The 21,143-nt window shown below is 43.6% G+C and overlaps 1 long non-coding RNA gene across 1 annotated transcript; it reads left to right on the top strand.

The window, feature by feature from the left end:
• The first annotated feature begins 326 nt into the window (after positions 1 to 326).
• LOC117066533 lies at positions 327 to 19,735 on the top strand. The gene is made up of 3 exons (XR_004430382.1): positions 327 to 411; positions 19,130 to 19,304; positions 19,632 to 19,735. It is a non-coding gene; the product is annotated as an uncharacterized LOC117066533 (long non-coding RNA).
• The last annotated feature ends 1,408 nt before the right edge of the window (positions 19,736 to 21,143 follow it).

Below are 21,143 nucleotides of genomic sequence, written 5' to 3'. Positions count from 1 at the left end.
AACTCACAACTGCATCTGGATCCCAGCGTCACCTCTGGCTCATTTCTGACTCACACACTGACTGGTTTCATGGACTGTTGAAGTTGGTGGATGAAGATGAAAAATAATTTTTTTATTTTACTCGTTAATACGAGTCAATTCCTCCTTTTTCCTCTTCTGTGTGCAAAGTCCTGGTTTAGGTACCAAAAATACATGGGAGACACTACGTGGTAGGCACTGTTATTGCTGCTGGGGAGACAGCAGTGAATGGGCTATAGATACATCACTTGTCCTCTTGGAGCTTGGAATTTAGAATTTAGTGGGAATCCAAGATAGCTTAACGATGAAGAGGAATGAGGTATAGGATAAAGTGTCATGGGAGGGAAGAAGAGGAGACCTAATCCAGTTTGGGGTTGTGGAGCCAATTTCAAGGTGAGGTTTGAACAGTGGGCAGGAATTATGCAGCTAGAGGAGCCAGAGGTGGGTGGGAAGGGAAGGTGTGTCTCGGGCAGAGGCACCAAATGTGGCACAGAGATTAGAACAACACAGTGAAGTTGAGGAACTGTTGAAGTCGAATTGGAACCCAGAGTTCAAAGAGAAGAGTAGAGAGAGATGAGCAGGAGGAGGGTTGGCAGGGAAGGCCTTGTAAGCTCAAGGGTTTGACTTCACTTCTCTTTTTTTTTTTTGAGACGATGTCTCGCTCTGTCACCCAGGCTGGAGTGCAGTGGCGTGATCTCAGCTCACTGCAAGCTCCGCCTCCTGGGTTCATGCCATTCTCCTGCCTCAGTCTTCTGAGTAACTGGGACTACAGGCACCCACCACCACGCCGGCTAATTTTTTGTATTTTTAGTAGAGACGGGGTTTCACTGTGTTAGCCAGAATGGTCTTGATCTCCTGACCTCATGATCCGCCTGCCTTGGCCTCCCAAAGTGCTGGGATTACAGGTGTGAGCCACCGTGCTAGGCCAGGTTTGACTCTACTTCTAAGAGTCAACTATTGTATATGAGAGGGAGGGCTCGAATCTCCATTTTAGTTGACTCGGCTGCTGTGTTATAATCCGTTTGCATTGCTATACAGGAATACCTGAGACTGGGTAATTTATAAAGAAATGGTGAAACCCCACTAAAAATACAAAAAATTAGCTGGACGGGTTGGTGGGCACCTGTAATCCCAGCTACTCAGGACACTGAGGCAGGAGAATCGCTTGAACCCAGGAGGCAAAGGTTGCAGTGAGCTGAGATCATGCCATTGCACTTCAGCTTGGGCAACAAGAGCAAAACTCCATCTTAAAAAAATTGTATAAAGAAAAGAGGTTTATTTGGCTCACAGGTCTGCAGGCTGTACACGAAGCATAGTGCTGGCAAATGCTCCTGGTGAGGGCCTCGGGAAGCTTACAGTCAAATGCTCCTGGTGAGGACCTGGGGAAGCTTACAGTCATGGTGGAAGGTGAATGGGAGCCAAGTGTCACATGGTGAGAGAGGGAGCAAGAGAGAGGGAGGAGGTGTTGGGCTCTTTTCAACAACCAGATCTAATGTGAATTCATAGAGTGAGAACTCACTCACAACTGCAAGAACAGCACAAAACCATTCATGAGGTGTCTGCCCCCATGATCTGAACACCCACCATGCTCACCTCCAACACTGGAGGTCACCTTTCAACATGAGATGTGGAGAGGACACAACATTCAAATGATATCGGCTGCATTGGAAAAGAAATGGCCTCGGGGCAGGGAGAACAATGGGGAAATATTGTGCAGTTTTAGAAAGTGGGGATAGTGTCCTGGTCTAGGGCAGGATAGAGAGGAGGAAGTGGATGAAGACCAGGGTTTTTAGTAACACCTCCCACCCCAGGAGTAACAGCATGGAAAATACAATGGTTCTGAGTCCTAATAGGCGCTACCTTTCTTTACCAACAGAAAGTGACATTTCTGTGTGGCAAAGTCAATGTTATTGTCTATCACACATTGAGTACTAACCAGCGGGGTATGGGCAGAAGTGATGTAAGTCTTTTCTAGGATTGAGCTAAAAACATCCCACTCAACCCTCCAGGCTTCCAGAATGGTGGTTTTCTAAGACAGCTGGAACTTGAATCCCTGAGTCCCCGCTTGGAGGAGAGCCCTCAGGGACAAATGTCTTATCTTGTTTCAAGTTGTGACAGGAACAAGAAACCACCCCGTGTTCAATCATTGAAATTTTGAGGTTGGTAATTATAGAAACTGGCATTTCTTACCAGACTTACCACAAACCAGTTGGGCTCACATTTTTCTTGGCTCTTTCATGGCACTTTGGTGGTTTCTAACTCTCTGTTCATCCAGAGAAGAGGAATTGTTGGGTGTGGAGAAGGAAGGAAAGGCCGTCACACAGAAACAGAAATTATATATACACACAGGTACGTGGGACCCCTCAACCAAGATATCCATACAGGCCCAGAAAATCACTCAGTATAATGAGAAAACAATAAAACTGAAATTCCTTGAATGTCATGGTCTGTGCTAATAGTTGATTAAATCCCACAACAACCCAACAAAGTAGATATTATTATAATTCTCTCTCTCTCTCTCTTTTTAAATTTTGAGACAGGACCTTGCCCTGTTGCTCAGGCTGTAGTGCAGTGGTGCAATCACAGCTCACTGCAACCTTGACCTCCTGGGCTCAAGTGATCCTCCCACTTCTGCCTCCTGAGTAGCTGGGACTATTGATGCATGCTACTATGCCTGGCTATTTTGTGAATTTTATTTTTGTAGAGATGGGATCTTTCTATGTTGCCACGGCTTGCTTCTCCTCCCTCTTCTCTCTCTCTCTCTCTCTCTCTTTCTCCCTCTCTCTTTTTAACAGATGGGAAAACTGAGTTCAAGAGGGGATGAGTAACGTTCCCGAGGCCACATAGGATTTAGACCCAGGTATCCTGACTCAGGAGTCTGTCCTCTTAGCCACAACTCACAGACAGGGGCACGGTGACAGAGGTCTGGGGATGGACACACACACATACACGACAGAGACAGAGAGTGTCTGGATTGTCCTTGTCCTCAGCATGAACACCATTCCATTTTCAGGAGAGAGATGGCCAGATTGCAGTGGTGACAGGAACAGAGCATTACCGTTACCGAAGACTTACTTTAATGAAATTCTCAGCTGGCTCAGGACATTTTGTTTCTCTCTAGATAACTTCCTGATGCTATCATTGTTGCATACCCTGTTTATTTTACCTGCTCTGTCTCTCCATGGCCCAAAAGGGAGGCTCTGTTGGTTTGTTTGATGTTCCTTAGATACAAATGATCCTTCCCTGAATAACAAATAGGATGCACCCTTCAGAGGGATTTATGATTCACCTCCTGTTCCTCTAGTTTCTAAATGAGATACTTCCCCAGAAGGTGCTTTGTCCCAGTTGACACCTGAAACTTTGTCCCAGCAAATGGGTTGTCTGCTGAGCACATGGGCTTAGTTTTTCAGATCCTGGGCTTGAAGTGTCACCCAGACTCTGGCCTCTGAAGCCTTAGGCTGCCCAGAGTGGAAAAGTCAACAGCGATGAGAACCCCTGCTTTGGCATATTTGTGGATGTGGGGAGTAGTTCCTGTGGGAAGTTCCTGGGATAACAGTTTCTAGGATGGGCTGGTCTCTTCATCCATCAGTTCTAGTCGCTATTGCTGCAAAACTGAGCGGTGTCATGCAGCCATTTTTATTATGTTTACAGATTCTGTAGGTTAGGAATTTGGACAGGACCCAGTGGGGATGATGTGTCTCTGCCCCATAGTGTCTGGGGCCTCCACTGGAAAGATTTGAAGGCAGGTTTTGGGCAGGGGGTGTCATTTGATAGCTTTGGGCTGGAGTCATTTGGAAATGTCTTCACTTACATCTGGAGGTTGATATATAATATCTGAAGCTGACCATCAAACAGAGCCAGATGGACAGAGTGCCTCTACTTGGCTTCCCCATGTGATCGCTCTGCATGGGCTACTTTGGGATGGTACACAGCATGGCGATGGGGTTTTAAGAGTAAGCATCCCGGCCAGGGTCAGTGGCTCACACCTGTAATCCCAGCACTTTGGGAGGCCAAGGTGGGCGAATCACCTGAGGTCAGGAGTTCGAGACCAGCCTGGCTAACATGGTGAAACTCCATCTCTACTAAAAATACAAAACTTAGCTGGGCGTGGTGGCATTCACCTGTAATCCCAGCTACTTGGGAGGCTGAGGCAGGAGAATCACTTGAACCCAGGAGGTGGAGTTTGCAGTGAGCCAAGATCCCGCCATTGTACTCCAGCCTGGGCAACAAGAGCGAAACTCCGTCTCAAAAAAGAGAGAGAGAGAGAGAGCATCCCAAAAGGGTAGGGCAGAGGGTATGGTGCTTTGCGATATAGCATTGTAGGTTACATAATGTTACCTCTGTCATGCTGCTTTGGCTGAGGCAGTCACAAGTCTTTCTAGGTTCAAGGGAAGAGGATACTGATCTCACCACTCAGTGGGGAAGTGGCAAGGTTAGAAGAGGACGTGGGACAAGAGACATTTTTGCAGCCATCGTTGGAGAATGTAACTGATACACCATTTCATGTGAATCCCTTCCTTGTAGCCCACCGCATACTCCCGCAGCTTCTGCTCTCCTATATTCCTATCATGGGGAGTTCACTACTTGTCCTGGTTAATTTTCTTTTCCTTTTTCTTTTTTTTTTGAGAGGAGTCTTGCTCTGTTGCCCAGGCTGGAGTGCAGTGGCACGATCTCGGCTCACTGCAAGCTCCGCCTCCCAGGTTCATGCCATTCTTCTGCCTCAGCCTCCCGAGTAGCTGGGACTACAGGCGCCTGCCACCACGCCTGGCTAATTTTTTGTATTTTTATAGAGATGGGGTTTCACCATGTTAGCCAGGATGGTCTCGATCTCCTGACTTCATGATCTGCCCACCTCAGCCTCCCAAAGTGCTGGGATTACAGGAGTGAGCCACCACGCCCAGCTGTCCTGGTTAATTTTCTCTGAGTGTAAGCAACAGAAGCCCACTCTGGCTAACTTAAGCAATGCAGGATGCACTGACAGAAGGTAGGGGGTGTTGAAGGATGGAAGGGAAGGCTGAAGATCCAGGCTTGGCATGAAAAACGACCAGGGCAGTGCCAGAAGAAGTCTTGTTCAGTCACGCTTGGGGGATAAATTCCAAAGCATATTTGAAACTTTTAGTCATTCTGTTCAAAATTTAAATCACAAGGCGAGAAGATCTGAATGGCCCTGTGCTACGAACTTTACCACTTACTACTTGCTTGACTCTGGGAAGGTTACTTCACTGCTTTGTGACTCAGTTTCCTCATCTGTAAAATGGGGACACTCATAGCGGCTACTTCATAGGTTATGTGAGACTTAAATAAGACGGCACTTACAAAGTGCTTAGCCCAAAGTCTAGCACATGGTAAATCTTCAATTAATATTAGCTAACAACTGCAACAATAACAACAACTGCTACTGTCACTGCAACTACTGTTATTATTATTATTATTATTATTTGAGATGGTGTCTCACTCTCTCGCCCAGGCTGGAGTGCAGTGGTATAATCTTGGCTTACTGCAACCTCCGCTTCCTGGGTTCAAGCAATTCTCCTGCCTCGGCCTCCCGAGTAGCTGGGATTACAGGTGCATGCCACTACACCTGGCTAATTTTGTATTTTTAGTGGAGGAGTTTCACCATGTTGGTCAGGCTAGTCTCAAACTCTTGACCTCAGGTAATCCACCCGTCTCAGCCTCCCAAAGTGCTAGGATTATGGGCATGAGCCACCGTGCCCAACCCAGACTATTACCGTTTTGGTTGGCTTGCTTCTGTGCATAGTACAGGGTCAGGCACGCAGTAGGTGCTTAGTTTTAGTGCTGAATGAATGAACAAATAAATGAATGACTTCTGCTCTAATACATAGTAATCAAATTCTTTGAAGTCACCTTTAGACATTTCTTTCTTCTTATTTATTTATTATTATCATTATTATTTTGTGATGGAGTTTTGCTTTCGTTGCGTAGGCTGGAGTGCAGTGGTGCAATCTCAGCTCACTGCAACCACCACCTCCTGGGTTCAAGTGATTCTCCTGCCTCAGCCTCCTGAGTAGCTGGGATTACAGGCATGTGCCACCATGCCTGACTAATTTTTTGTATTTTTAGTAGAGACGGGGTTTCTCTATGTTGATCAGGCTGGTCTCGAACTTCCAACTTCAGATGATCCACCTGCCTTGGCCTCCCAAAGTGCTGGGATTACAGGCGTGAGCTACTGTCCCTGGCCTAGACATTTCTTATAATTAGATCAAAACAAGAAAAATCAACATATAAGAATCTCAGTGCATTTAAATATTAGACGCACCCTCCTGAGTGATTTTTTTTCTTTTTTCTTTTTTTTCGAGAAAGAGTTTCACTCCTGTTGCCCAGGCTGGAGTCCAGTGGTTCGATCTCAGCTCACTGCAATCTCCACCTCCCGGGTTCAAGTGATTCTCCTGCCTCAGCCTCTGGAGTAGCTGGGATTTCAGGCATGCACCACCAAGCCTGGCTTATTTTGTACTTTTAGTAAAGATGGAGTTTCACCACGTTGGCCAGCCTGGTTTCGAACTCCTAACCTCAAGTGATCCACCCACCTTGGCCTCCCGAAGTGCTGGGATTACAGATGTGAGCCACTGCACCTGGCCCTTAGTAACTGAGTTCTGTGTCTGCAGTCCTCTTTCTGAAAAATAATCCTTGATGTTGCTCATAGTCTGAGTCCTTCAGAAATGCTGCAAACAACTCCACTCCAAGGAGGTGAATCATCTGCTGATGGGATTGCATTCCACATCAATTCTCGTGTCATATTTGATTAATTTTGTATCTAGCTTCATTACATCTCATCCCTCACTTCAAAGGTGTCCTTCATAGAGGACACTGGAGGAAGCAGAGAGGGGAGACCGAGCAATGGACATCCTGCTGCAAAGAGTTCATGGGCACCCCAAACAGTAGCAACTGAGATTTAACGCTCTCAGAGTCCCCCTCTGCCCGCGAGATGAGCTCTCTGCTGGTTCTACAGCGTTTCCCAAGCTTGAGTCACAGTGCCCCAGCCACCATGAGACAGCCACTTGACACACCATTAATCGGCAGAATGGCTGGCAAATGCTGACCCACTTAGCGGTGATACCCAAGCAGGTGACGGCTACTGGAGCTGACAGCATCTGGCCGGAGGGCACACATCTCCAGGCAGGCCGTCTGGAGCTCTCTGAGTTCTATGTGGGTTACTGTGAAGCTAAAGGTGAGACATCCAGCTTCCTGGCCAAGAGTCGCTTAAATGGGTCAGGGCAGGATTGAACTCTGGCACACCTGAGTTCTGGCCCCTTTCTCACCAGGGCTGATGACATCTCCTTCCCATTCTTCCCCTTCTACCCACGTCCTACCACATCTTGGAACTCTGAGGATTCATCTAATATTTATTGAATTCAATTTAATAACTTGTTGAGTGGCGTAGCAGAAACCTGTGCTGTTTACGTTATGTCTGCCCTGTTGACCCACTTCTAATTTCAGTTGAAGCTGTGTGCATGTGGCATGTGCGGCCGCCGCTGTGGCTATGGATGGAGGCTGAGCCTGGATCCTGGCCTCAGACCGTGTTGTAGTCGTGGCCACAGACTGAGCCCTCATTTTGGCCACAGGCTGAGCTCTGATCACAGTTACGGACTGAGCCTTCCTCCTGGTCACAGCGAGAGCCTTGATTCTGGTCACAGACTGAGCTCTACAGACTAAGCTCTGATCATAAGAGAACACAGTGAGAAAGAGATTGAGGATGGCTCAGTTCAGCCCACCCTCACTTCCGCAGTCGCAGGTGGGAGCCATGCCCTCTCAGTGGGATATGAGGAGTGGGGACATCAGAGTAAAGGCATCCTGCATCTGAACAAAGACAGTGCCAATGATGGCAGCTCGCATTCTCAGGTTCTTAACTTGGAAAAAGCCACTGTGGTTTCAGGCACAGACTAATGAGGTTTTCAGAGCTGTGTCTTATTTCCTTTAGCGCATAGAGGTTATTGTGTTTCGCAGGAAAATGAACTGGCAATTAAATTTCTGAAAAAGTGTTTGAAACTCCTACAAACGGTGCCTCATTGTTTTGCAAGATTGGGTACACAATGTAATAATTTCATCTGCACATTAATTTTCTCTCACTCACAGCTTCTGATATAACTGCAATGTCATCCATGTAGTCATTCATTCATCCCTCGATTCAGTGCACATTTACTACGAACCTCATGTTGAACCTGGCACTGTGGGGAGGGCAGAGGTGGGTCTCTGCTTCCCAGGCAGCTCCCTGTCTAGAGGGAAGGCAGGATTTTCTCAGAAATAAAGGTCACAGGAGGCAGACTGTGATCATTCCATTAGAAGGAGATTTATAGTGATTTGGACTTTCAGATTTAGGAGGAGGGGGTGAATATCTACTATGTGTCTACATAGTCCTTTCCATACGTTTTCTCATTTAATCCTCACATGTAGTCTTCAAGGTAGGCATTATCAGCTGCATCATTTTGTTGTTGTTAAGGAAATGAAGACTTAGGGAAGTGAAATGATCTGTTCATGGTCACACAACTGGTAAATGATGGAGCTGTGATTCATGCTCAGGTCTGTCTGACTCTGAAGTCTGACTTCTTTTCTTTTCTTATTTATTTATTTATTATTTATTTTGAGATAGAGTTTTTCTCTTGTCACCCAGGCTGGAGTGCAATGGCGTGGTCTTGGCTCACTGCAACCTCTGCCTCCCAGGTTCAAGCAATTCTCCTGCTTCCTGCCTCAGCCTCCCGAGTAGCTGGGGTTACAGGCACACGCCATCATGCCTGGTTAATTTTTGTATTTTTAGTAGAGACCTGGTTTCATCCTGTTGGCCAGGCTGGTCTCGAACTCCTGACCTCAGGTGATCCACCTGCCTTGGCTTCCCAAAGCGCTGGGATTACAAGTGTGAGCCACCATGCCCAGCCCTGACACTTTTCATCTTACTTTGCTGCTTCTTCTGTAGTGTGGTGTATATCCAGTCTCAGAGCATGGTGGACTGTTACAAGGTGCCCGTTGTAGGTTGTTCTTAGGAGTTTGTTTCTGAGATTAGGCATCAGGAAGAAGGGATAATGTCCTGAGGCTCCAGCCCTAATTCTGACTCCTTTCCCCAGCTGGATCCTTAACCAGAGCCAATCATCTCATCCACCTTTTCTTAAGAGGCCTAATCTATCCCATGGCAATTACTAACACTTGTACATAGATGACATGCTAATCCTACCTGGGCCCTTCCCCTGGGCTGCAGACCTTTACCTGTTTACCTCCTAGACAACTCTTTCCAGATGACCCTGCGAATGTGAACCCAGCACGGCCAGATGAAATCATCACTTTCTCCTGCCCTTCCTAATGGTCCCCATTTCAGTGAATAGCACCCTCTAAGAGCCTTTGTTTTCAAATCCTTTCCTCTCTCAAGCATGTAAGTAACAACTTGGTGACTGCATCCTGTCTTTCCTTCCAATGGTTCCCTTACTCCACTCCCACACCACTGCCTTGGTTCAGGCCTCATGCCTCCTCTCAGATGGTTGCTTGCTTTTAGTGTTGCTCTCCCCAGCTCCATACTGTAGCTGGAGTGGTGGTTGCAGGGGGCATGGGCTCTGAACCTGTGATGTGCTGTCACCCACGGCAAGTCCCTTAACCTTTCTGTGTCTCCTCTTCCCTGGAAGTGAAATGAAGATAACAGAACCTTCCTGGTCGGGTTTGTGTGAATTATAGGACATGATACAGATATAGCATGTGGAAATGGATTTGACTCATAATAGACACTCAATAACTATTAGCCAATGTGATTACTATTTAAGCAGAACACATGATGCCTATTCTGCTCAAAGTCTTCTGATGGCTCCTCATTGCTTCTGGAATTAAATCCAAGTTCCTTATAGGCCTTTGAATCTGGTTCTGACCATCTCTCTAGCACCATATCCTGATATCCTGGAGCTCATCCCTCACCCCCATCTCTACCTCTTGTCTGCCCCAGTATTTTTTCTACCTTATTTTTGTATATATTTATGGTGTATGACATGATGTTTTGAAATATCTGTAAGTTGTGGAATTTCCCCCCTTTTAATTCCATCCATATGGATAGAAACTCGGGTTTCTAGGATGTAGCACAAGGAGTAGGGATCTGATGTCTTAGTTCAATCTGCTATAACAGAATACTATAGACTGGGTGGGTTGAACAATGGGAATTTATTTCTTATAGTTTTGAAGTCTGGAAGGCTGAGACCAGGGTGCCAGCATGGTTGGGTTCTGGTGAGGGCCCTCTTCCTGGTTCACACATGGCTGAATTCTCATGGTGTCCTCACATGGTAGATACAGAACACAGAGAGGAAGCAAGCCCTCTTACATCTCTCCTTATGTGGGCACTAATCCCACCATGGGGGCCCTACCCTCAATGCCTAAACACCTCTCAAAGACCCCATCCCCAATATAATCACATTGGTTTCAATATATGAATTATGTGAGTTTATAGTCTTAATCAAATTTGGGCATTTTGTGACCATTATTCCTTTAAATATTTTTTCTGTGCCCCCCCCCCCCACCACCAAACTCTGCCTGTCTTTTTTCTTCCGGTGACTCCAGGTACATGTATATAAAGCCACCTGAGATTGTCCCATAGTTCACTAATGCTATCTTCATTTTTTTTCAGTTTTTTTCTTCTGTGTGTTTCATTTTTGATAGTTTCTATTACTATGTCTTCAAGTTCAATAATTTTTTCTTCTACGATGTCTAATCTGCCATGAATCCCATCCAATGTATTTCTCACTTCAACCATTATAGGTTTAATCTCTAAAAGGCCAAAGTCAAACTTTCAGAAAAAGGATAGGCAGAGTTGGGTGGTGGTGGTGGGGGGGCACACAAAAATTATTTAAAGGAATAATGGTCACAAAATGCCCAAATTTGATTAAGACTATAAACTCACATCCAAGAACCTCAATAAATCCTAAGAGCAAGAAGCCTAAAGAACACTACACCAAGGTACATCATAATTGAATTGCTAAAAATCAGTGATAAAGATAGAATCTTAAAAGCAACTACAGAGAAAGATGTTACCATACCAGAACAAAGATAAGGATGTCAGTAGACTTGCCAGAAACAATGCAAACAAGGGGACAATAGAGAAATGTCTTTAAAATACTGAAAAATACTGTCTACTAGAATTCTATACTCAACAGACATGTCTTTCAAAATCAAAGTCTAAAAAAAATTCTTCACCAACAGACCCATATGCTAAGAAATGTTAGAAGAAGTCTTCTGGACAGAAGGAAAAGGATATCACATGAAAATCTGTATCTGCATGAAAGAATAAAGAGCACTAGAAATAGTAACTACATATACAAGTATATGACATTTTCATATCATTTAAATCTTAAAGATAATGTCTGTGTAATTGAAAATAATAACAATGTACTGCAGGGTTTGTAACATATGCAAACGGAAAATGTACGAAAACATGAACACAAAAGTTGTGTGGGGATAAATGGAAGTATGCTATCGTAAGTTTCCCATACCATACTTAAAATGGTATCATATCACTTGTAAGTAGACTATGACAGGTTAAACATATATATATTATAAACCCTAATGCAATGATTAACAAAACAAAAAGTGATGATTTATAAACCAATAAAGGAGACAACATCATAAAACATACTTGCTTAATCCAAATGAAGGGAGAAAAAGAGAAAAAAAAAGGGACAAATGGAAAACAAATAGTAAGATGACAGATTCAAAGTTGGCCGTAATAATAATCACATTAAATGTAAATGGGCTAAACACCTGAATTATAAAAACATTTCAGACTGAATAAAAAACATGGCCTAATTACACACAGCCCACAAAAAACACACCTTAAAAATAAAATACACAAGTAGATTTAAAATAAAAGAATGGAAAAATATACACCATGCTAACACTAATTAAATGAAAACTTATGTGTTTATATTAAATTTCAGACCCAAAACAAATTACTAGGGTTTTTTTTTTTTAAGAAGATGATTTTGTAATGGGAAAAGGATCAATTCATCAAGAGAACATAATAATCCTAAAATTTTATGAATCTAATAAGAGCCTCAAAATACTTGAAGCAAAAACTGAGGTAATTTCAAGGAAAAAATAGACAAATCCACAATCTTAGATATTTCAATTCTCACTTCTCAATAACTGATAGAAAAATTAAGTAAATCAATAAAGATAGAGAAGTTTTGAACACTATGAGCCAATTTCACTAAATTCACATTTAGTGAATTACTTTTGTGAGTGCAAAAGTAGTTGTGGTTTTTGCATTTTTGGAATTTGCTGTTTGCTATTGGAATACATTTTTAAATAAATGTGGTTATGTTATACATCACTTTAATGGGCATTTCTTGTTTTTTTTCTAATGACTTATTACTTGCTGTTTATTCTGTTTATTTTATGCTTATTTTAGACTATGGAAATGACGTTAGACAAAAAGGAACTTCAAGCGATTTCCTTATTTGAGTTCAAAATGGGTAGTAAAGCAGCGGAGACAACTCGCAACATCAATAATACATTTGGCCTAGGAACTGCTAACAAATGTGCAGTGCGGTGGTGGATCAAGAAGTTTTGCAAAGGAGACAAGAGCCTTGAAGATGAAGAGTGTAGTGGCTTGCCATCAGAAGTCGACAACAACCAGTTGAGGGCAGTCATCGAAGCTGATCCTCTCACAGCTACACAAAAAGTTGCCAAAGAACTCAATGTTGACCATTCTATGGTCGTTTGGCATTTGAAGCACATTGGAAAGGTGAAAAAGCTTGATCAGCTCATGAGCTGAGCAAAAATTTTTAAAAAATCATGATTTTGAAGTGTCATCTTCTCTTATTCTGTGCAACAACAATGAACCGTTTCTCGGTCAGATTGTGATGTGTGATTAAAAGTGGATTTTATATGACAACTGGCAATGACCAGCTCAGTGGTTGGACTTAGAAGAAGCTCCAAAGCACTTCGAAAAGCCAAACCTGCACACAAAAAAAGTCATGGTCACTGTTTGATGGTCTGTTGCCAGTCTGAGCCACCACAGCTTTCTGAATACCAGCAAAACCATTACATCTGAGAAGAATGTTCAACATATCGGTGAGATGCACCGAAAACTGCAAGGCCTGCAGCCAGCACTAGTCAGCAGAAAGTGCCCAATTCTTCTCCATGACAACATCTGACTACTCGTTACACGAACAACATTTCAAAAGTTGAAAAAATTGGGCTGCAGAGTTTTACCTCATCTGTCAAATTCACCTGACCTCTTGCCAATTGACCACCACCTTTTCAAGCATCTTGACAACTTTTTGCAGGGAAAAGGCTTCCACAACCAGCAGGAGGCAGAAAATGCTTTCCACGAGTTCGTTTCAATCCTGAAGCAAGGATTTTTACGCTACAGGAATAAACAAGCTTATTTCTCATTGACAAAAACGAGTTGCTTGTAATGGTTCCTATTTTGACTAACAAAGATGTGTTTCGTGTGGGTTTCATACCAGGGATGGAGGGATGGTTTAACATCTGTGATGGTTAATATTTAGTGTCAACTTGATTGGATTGAAGGATGCAAAGTATTGATCCTGGGTGTGCCTGTGAAGGTGTTGCCAAAGGAGATTAACATTTGAGTCAGTGGACTGGGAGAGGTAGACTTACCCTCAATTTGGGTGAGCATCATCTAATCAGATGCCAGTGCAGCTAGGATAAAAGCAGACAGAGAAATGTGAAAGGATTGAGTCTTCTGGCCTACATCTTTCTCCCGTGCTGGATGCTTCCTGCCCACTAATATCAGACTCCAAGTTCTTCAGCTTTGAGACTCTTGGACCTTTGCTCAGACTGAAGGCTGCACTGTCGGTTTCCCTACTTTTGAGGTTTTGGGACTCGAACTGGCTTCCTTGCTCCTCACCTTGCAGACGGCCTATTGTGGGACCTTACCTTATGATTGTGTGAGCCAATACTCCTTAATAAACTTCCCTTTATATATACATCTATCTTACTAGTTCTGCCCCTCTAGAGAACCCTGACTGATCCAACATCCACAAGTCAGTAAATGTGATACATCACATAAACAGAATTTAAAACAAAAAATCACATGATCATCTCAATAGATGCAGAAAAAGCGTTTGACAAAATCCAGCACCACTTTATGATTGACATCCTTAGCAAAATCAGCATAGAAGAGACATACCTTAAGGTAATAAAAGCCATCTATAGCAAACTCACAGTCAACATTACACTAAATAAGGAAAAGTTGAAAGCATTCCTCCTGAGAACTGGAAGAAGACAAGAATGTTCACTTTTACAACTTCCATTCAACATAGTAATGGAAGTCCTAGCCAGAGCAATCAGACAGGAGAGAAAAATAAAAGACATCCAAATTGATAAAGAGGAAGTCAGACTGTTGCTGTTTGCTGATGATACGATCGTATACCTAGAAAAACCCTAAAGACTCATCAAAAAGCTCCTAGAACTAGTAAATGAATTCAGCAAAGTTTCAGGCTACAAAATCAATGTAAACAAATCATTATACACAAATCGTGTACACATTGTACACAAATACAGCTCTGCTATATTCCAACAGTGACCAAGCTGAGAATCAAATAAAGAACTCAACCCCTTTCACAATAGTTGCAAAAAAGAAAATACTTAGGAATATACTTAACGAAATACATGAAAGACTTCTACAAGGCAAACTACAAAACATTGCTGAAAGAAATCATAGATGACACAAACAAATGGAAACATCTCATGCTCATAGATGGGTAGAATCAATATTGTGAAAACAACCATACTGTCAAAAGCAATCTACAAATTCCATGCAATTCCCAACAAAATACCATCATCATTCTTCACAAAACTAGAAAAAAAAGTCCTAATATTCATATGGAACCAAAAAAGAGCCCACATAACCAAAGCAAGACTAAGCAAAAAGAACAAATCTGGAGGCATCACATTACCTGACTTCAATACTATACTATAAGGCCATAGTCACCAAAACTATGGAGCACCCCAGAGGAGCACCCCAGTCCTGCTGTCATGGTTTTCTTTTGGCTCTGAGAGGAGTCTGAGGGTCTGTGCTTAGCTCAGACAAGGGGGAACAGAAGGATGACAAATTCTGAGGACTTACAGCTCAGCTCAGCTCCTTCCTGCCTTCCCCTCCTCCCTCATTCCCCCTGCTGGAAGTAGTTCCTAATTTCTCTGAATGAAGCATAACAATCTTCTAGGCCTGCTTACATCTTTTCCTAAGATTTCTCAGTCCCCAGCTATTACCACAGAAACCCTCGGTTTAGCTGAATTGCACAAAAGGAAGTATGTCTAGTGGTTAGAGGTGGAATGGGAGGGAAGGAGGTCAGGCCAAGCCAGGCCAGGTCCTCAGGAATTCCCTGATCTCCACTGGGCCACTGCCACCCACTTGCTGTTCAGTCTAAGCCAAGTGCCTCCTGATGGGGAAAATCCTGGAACTGCTAAAAAAATCCCCTTCAAATCAGCAAGGTAAGGAAGACACCCAGACATTCCACCCAAAAAGACAGGGAAAAAGGATGGGAACCAGAAAGGATTTAGGGGCAGGAGACAGACATGTAACAGAACCCAGAAGGCACAACTTAGAGAATTCAGAACTTGGGTTTGAACTGCAGAATTTGGGATTTGAAATACAGAATTGGAAGATAGAACAGAGATGACAGGCTGGGCGCGGTGGCTTACTCCTGTAATCCCAGCAATTTGGGAGGCTGAGGTGGGCGGATCACGAGGTCAGGAGTTTGAGACCAGCCTGGCCAACATGGTGAAACTCTGTCTCCACTAAAAACACAAAAATTAGCCGGGCGTGGTGGTGCGTGCCTGTAATCGCAGCTACTCAGGAGGCTGAGGCAGGCGAATCGCTTGAACCTGGGAGGCAGAGGTTGCAGTGAACCAAGATCGTGCCACTGCACTCCAGCCTGGGCAACATAGAGAGACTCTGTCTCAAAAAACAAAAAAACAAACAAACAAAAAAACCAGAGGTGACAGAAAACCATTTGGGGAAGGGTTCCTAATACTAGACAGATGGAGAGTTACTTGTCTGCTTTTCCCTACATGTTGGGGTTGAGGACATGAATGTGTAGTTCTAGTCCTTTGCAGGGAGTCTCTCCTGCCCTCCCTCCTTCCTGCAGGCAGAAGTATAGACCAGTGTTTCCTTCATCCTGATTCCTTCTCCCCTACTTGACATTCTGTCAGCTCAATCCTTATCCTCTAAGGCCACCAACCGTGTGGACTGGGGGGTCTCCTCAGTGAAAACCATACTTTATGAACCCTTGGGATAGCTTGATTCTGCTCCTCTTCCAGGAAAGCTTATGCTGGTGTTGCTGATGGAACCAACTAGACACTTGCTAAAAAACAAAACACACAGAAAACAAGCACAGCATATACTTTTGTCAAGATATGCCACACTCTGGCTTTTAAAACAAGACACAATAAATTTAAAGGGATTTGGTTCATGCCAAACGGACCCCAGTGGATTAAATTTGACCCCAATGAATTAAATTATAAATCAATGACAAGAAGTTCTCTGAAAAAAATCCTCAAATATTTAGGAACTAAATAGCATACGCTGCTGGTGGGACGTCAAATGGTACAAATACTTTGGAAAATAATTTGGCAATTTATTAATTCAACTCCTAGATATTTATCCAAGCAAAATGAAAGCATATGTCTATACAAAGACTTGCACATAAATGTTCCTAGCAGCTTTATTGGTAATAGCAAAAAAAAAAAAACCCAAACACCTGGTAATAGTCCAAATGCCCATCAACAGATGAACAGATGCACACTGTGGTACATCCATGTAATGGAATACTACTCAGTAATAAAAAGGAATGAACTATTGATACAAGCAATAACAGGGATCAGTCTCACATTGAGTAAAAGGAGACAGACAAGAAAAATGCAAATACTTTAAAATCCATTCATAAAAAATTATAAGAAACAAAAGCTATTTGATAATGACAGAAAGTGGACCTGTCGTTGTCTGAAGAGAGGGGTGTCAGGGAGTCGCTGGAGGGAGAAATTATAAAGAGGCATGAGAAAACTTTTGGGATTGATGAATTTGTTGACATGTTGATTGTGGTGACAGTTTCCTGGGTGTGTACCGTACATACATATGTCAAATTATAGATACCTTAAGGATATGTGATTTACCGTACGTCAATTGAGCCTCTAAAAACTGTCTAAAAATGTGATGGTTCTGCCGGGCGCGGTGACTCACGCCTGTAATCCCTGCACTTTGGGAGGCCGAGGCGGGCGGATCATAAGGTCAGGAGATGGAGATCAGCCTGGCTAACATGGTGAAACCTCGTCTCTACTAAAAATACAAAAACTTCACCGGGCGAGGTGGCGGGCACCTGTAGTCCCAGCTACTCAGGAGGCTGAGGCAGGAAAATGGCATGAACCCGGGAGGTGGAGCTTGCAGTGAGCTGAGGTCGTGCCACTGCACTCCAGCCCGGCAGACAGAGCGAGACTCTGTCGCAATAAATAAATAAATAATAAATAAATAAATAATAAAATAAAATAAAAATGTGATGGATTTTTTTTATTGTGGTAAAATATATAAAACATAACATTTACCATTTTAATCATTTTTGTTTAATTTTTAATTTTTAACTTTTATGGCTACATATATATATATACATATATACTTTTTTTTTTTTTTGAGAGAGTCTCACTCTGTTGCTTAGGCTGGAGTTCAGTGGCACAGTCCTGGCTCACTACAACCTCTGCCTCCTGGGTTCAAGCAGTTCTCCTGCCTCAGCCTCCCAAGTAGCTGGGATTACAAGCTGGCTAAATTAGCTATCACACCTGGCTAGTTTTTGTATTTTTTCTAGAGCCAGGGTTTCACCATGTTGGCTAGGCTGGTCTCGAACTCCTGGCCTCAAGCAATCCACCCGCCTGGGTCTCCCAAAGTGTTGGGATTACAGGCGTGAGCCACTGCGCCTGGCCTACCTTGTATATTTATGGGCTAGTATATTTACGGGCTACATGAAATATTTTGATATGGGCATACAATGCGTAATAATTACATCAGGATAAATAAGGGTACCCGTTATCTCAAGCATTTGTCATTTGTGTGTGTGTGTTAAAGATCCATTTTAACCATTTTAAAGGATATAGTTCACTAGCACTAGCAGATTTATATAGTTGTGCAACCATCACCACCATCCATCTCCAGGACTTTTTTACCTTCCCAAACTGAAACCTGGTCTGACAAAGGCTTTTGTCCTAAGTAGTAATAGAAAGAGTTGGAATAGGCCAGGAGCGGTGGCTCACACCTGTAATCCCAGCACTTTAGGAGGTTGAGGTGGGTGGATCACAAGGTCAGAAGTTCAAGACCAGCCTGGCCAACATAGTGAAACCCCATCTCTACTAAAAATACAAAAATTAGCCTGGCATGGTGGCGTGTGCCTGTAGTCCCAGCTACTCAGGAGGCTGAGCCAGGAGAATTGCTTGAACCCGGGAGGTGGAGGTTGTGGTGAGCCAAGATCTTGCGGTGAGCCGAGATTACGCCACTGGACTCCAGCATGGGCGACAGAGTGAGACTCGCTCTCAAAAAAAAAAAAAGAAAAGTTGGAATAGAAGAAGTCTGGGGCATATGGTTTAGATACTAAAAAAACAACATTTCCAGGACATTTGAAAGGTATTTGGAATCAGGGCTGTTGCTCCTGGAGGAGTAGGTTCCCAGGGAGACTGGGACACAGAAAAGATGGGACTTGGACTCCCGTCTACTGGGTACTCAGCTCAAAGCTCACACCCCCGAGGAAGTCTGTATGACATTCACATGTTACTCTCCTCAAACAGGGTTTCTGTGCCTCCTGGAAATTTAGGTAAGCTTGGTTCAACCCTCCCAAGTTAAAGGCTGTGAAAGCTCAGGGTCTTCCTCATGACCCTGGAGAATTCCTGATGGCCTAATTCTTCAGTCTGTTCTCGTCAGCATTGGAGGGTGCAGCCTCCTGCCATCTTGGACAAAAACCCAGTGTGCAGAGGCTCCACTAAGGTTGCTCCCAACAGATGATTCACAGGTGTGGGCGACTTGCTCAAGATTTGAGGGGTCTCTCCAGGCTCCCCAGAGTCTTCATCCATTTCACTGTTCCTCTCTCCTTCCTCTCTCTTTTCCTCTCTCTCTTCACCTCTTTTTCAGGATCAACAGCCCTCTTTCCAGCATCTGAAGCTCATATGAGCTTACTGTGTGGACCCACTCAGAACCCCAGAGTTGGAATAAAGATTATTTTAAACTGAAGACATTTGAGGTTCAACAGATGCAGAGAAAAGCCTCCTCAGAGCTTCCCTTGTCTGACTAAAAGCAGCAACTTCTGGTAAATGAAGTTACCATAGATCCCTTCTCTGGGGGAGTTTCATGGCCCTGAAGAAGATGGAAAGACCACCTCTATTTGTATGGAAAAACATCATCACACATCTAAAAAAATGTCCTGTTATCCTGAAAAAAATGTATATCCTAAAGAAGCCCATTTGTACTTCCCATAGGAGCCTTTTCTCCCTCCTCCCTTTCCCCTACTAAGTTAGGTATTTAAGCCCCAAATTCTAATCACGACTTTGAGTTACTCATTACTGAACACTCGGGCTTGCATAAATAAACTCTTCTCTTCTCTTGCTAATGTGTCTTTTGTCAACTTAATTTACAGAACCCCAATCACAGAACCTAAAAGTATAGAGGAAAAGTTTACCTCCCCTGCATTATTGATCTTCTGCCTCCACCTGTAGAGTCTCAGCTTCTAACCCAGGTAAGATGATCTGGGAATCGTCCCCACAAAGGCATATTTCCTAAGCCTACTGGTAATTATGAGAGAAGAAAAATTTTCCTTCTAGCTGCACAGGTATAAAATGGATGAGTCAGGATAAACCCACATTACTCAAAGAAATATTTGCATTTTTAGGCCGACCACTATCCACAGAATCTCCAGGCTTAAGAAAAACTATTCCTTAGGGAGAGCACAAGGAGGAAATTGCAGAGCGTTTGTCAAAATATTTGGCCACCAAAAAATTCCTGCTTGCTTCACAGAGACAGATGTGTGAATGCCACAGCATCTCTGCTCTGTGTTTTATGATCCTCCCCAAAATAACAGACTCTGTTGGATTTGCGCTGGTGATTTGAGAATAAGAAACTTTAAAAACAACTAGACAACCAGTTCAAGAGAGCAGATAATGTATATGCAGCAGCCTCCCTCTCCTGCCCTAACTTCTGAGAAGTGACAGAAATAATTATTGTAACAAGTTCTCATTACCATGCTGGGAAGGAAGGAGAGAGGCAGTTGATGGTCAGTAATTATGAGAAGCTCCTTAGATGGAGCAAGGAAACTGCAGTCAAAAATCATCTGTAGGAGAGGAAGAATACAAAAGACGGGCAAGGGGGCAAAGGCGTGGCAGGCCTGGAGATTGTCATTCCAGGACGAGATGGGACCCTGATGCTCCTGACGGAGCAATAGATGGGAGATGCTGCTCCTTTATCAGGTAGAAAACAATGAAATGTCTTGTTTTAAGAGGTAGCAAGGTCGGGCGCAGTGGCTCACGCCTGTAATCCTAGCACTTTGAGAAGCCAAGGTGGGCCGATCACAAGGTCAGGAGCCCAGATCGCGTCACGCCACTGCACTCTAGCCTGGGCGACAGAGCAAGGCTCTGTCTCAAAAAAAAAAAAAAAAAAAAAAGAGGGAGCAGTAGGTGTGGTTTTCTGGGTCAGAGAGGCAGGCTAAGATCTGGGGTGGCTGACAACTCCCAGCAAAACCAGACAGCCCATGTGCCCAGAAGGTTAGTTAATGCCCCTCTCTCCTACCTGTCTCACATCTCTGCCAGAATCAAGAGAGAGGCTGAGGTAGGTGTCTGCCTGGGTAGCACATTGAATCCCTTCCTATATTCAGGCTAGTGTACATCAGTGTAACTTCTCCAGCCTGGTGCACAGAGACTTTTACAAACAAAGATGAGCTTACAAGCAACGATGAGCATACACCCAGAAGCCAACAACACTTGAGGGAAGCCAGCAACATGAAAGGGACATCAAAGTCAACACATGAACTTACGTCTGAGAACAAAATTAAAAACGCAAGTGGAGCAGAGCCTTGCGTACATTTAGTTATTATCCCTAGAAAGAGATAAGAAGGCAATATTATGCAGCCATAAAAAAGAATGAGTTCATGTTCTTT

This window comes from Trachypithecus francoisi, unplaced genomic scaffold (genome assembly GCF_009764315.1).
Source record: "Trachypithecus francoisi isolate TF-2019V2 unplaced genomic scaffold, Tfra_2.0 Lachesis_group20, whole genome shotgun sequence".
Taxonomy (NCBI): Eukaryota; Metazoa; Chordata; class Mammalia; order Primates; family Cercopithecidae; genus Trachypithecus; species Trachypithecus francoisi.
Note: the sequence above shows the minus strand (reverse complement) of the source record. Positions and strands in the feature narration are given on the sequence as shown.